The 641-nt window shown below is 45.9% G+C and overlaps 1 non-coding gene across 1 annotated transcript; it reads left to right on the top strand.

Annotated features, from left to right (window-relative positions):
- Positions 1–267: 267 nt before the first annotated feature.
- Positions 268–339, top strand: TRNAA-CGC (transfer RNA alanine (anticodon CGC)). Its single transcript has one exon. It is a non-coding gene; the product is annotated as a tRNA-Ala (tRNA).
- Positions 340–641: the final 302 nt, after the last annotated feature.

Here is a 641-nt window from a genome sequence, read left to right as displayed (position 1 = left end):
TCCAATTGTTTCCCTTTTTTTGACTGTCATATGGTCTCTGTCCACGAGATGGCTCTTTGAGCACGGTAATCCTCTGGTGGAATACTTCCCCTGGAAGTCATCTCTTATGGAGAAGCATAATGCACACTGCTTCAGCTGACCATGTGCTTTTCCAGTCTTGCTCCCGTTTTCCCTGGTCTTTTGCTAGTGCTTCAGTTGGCAGCATATTTTGACCGGAAGAATTCTCCCAGGAAAAGATGTCTGCAGGACAGGCCCACTGCACACCGAGGGGATGTAGCTCAGTGGTAGAGCGCATGCTTCGCATGTATGAGGTCCCGGGTTCAATCCCCGGCATCTCCATTTGCATAAACATCAGTGTGATTTTGTCCCGGTTATTTTGTATTTCACACTGCAACTCGGGCCATGATTATAGGATCATCGACATTCATATCTATTTGTCTGAGAAAACGCTGGTGCCCGTATGGCAAACCTGCCTATAATATATCACTGAGGTTTACGTCCCTGCCAGTGTCAACATCCTGTATGCCTTCACAATCACTACAAATAGAAATGCACAGAGAGAAACATCACACCACAGTTTTAACGGTGCAGAATCGTGAAAGTATTGGCATTGCCTTGCGTTTCTTTTCAGTCGATTGTTT

Source organism: Ambystoma mexicanum (assembly GCF_040938575.1).
Source record: "Ambystoma mexicanum isolate Mex_15411 chromosome 12 unlocalized genomic scaffold, UKY_AmexF1_1 Mex_chr12_unloc.1, whole genome shotgun sequence".
Taxonomy (NCBI): domain Eukaryota; kingdom Metazoa; phylum Chordata; class Amphibia; order Caudata; family Ambystomatidae; genus Ambystoma; species Ambystoma mexicanum.
The sequence above is the reverse complement of the archived record's forward strand: the minus strand, read 5'-3'. Positions and strand labels throughout refer to the sequence as shown.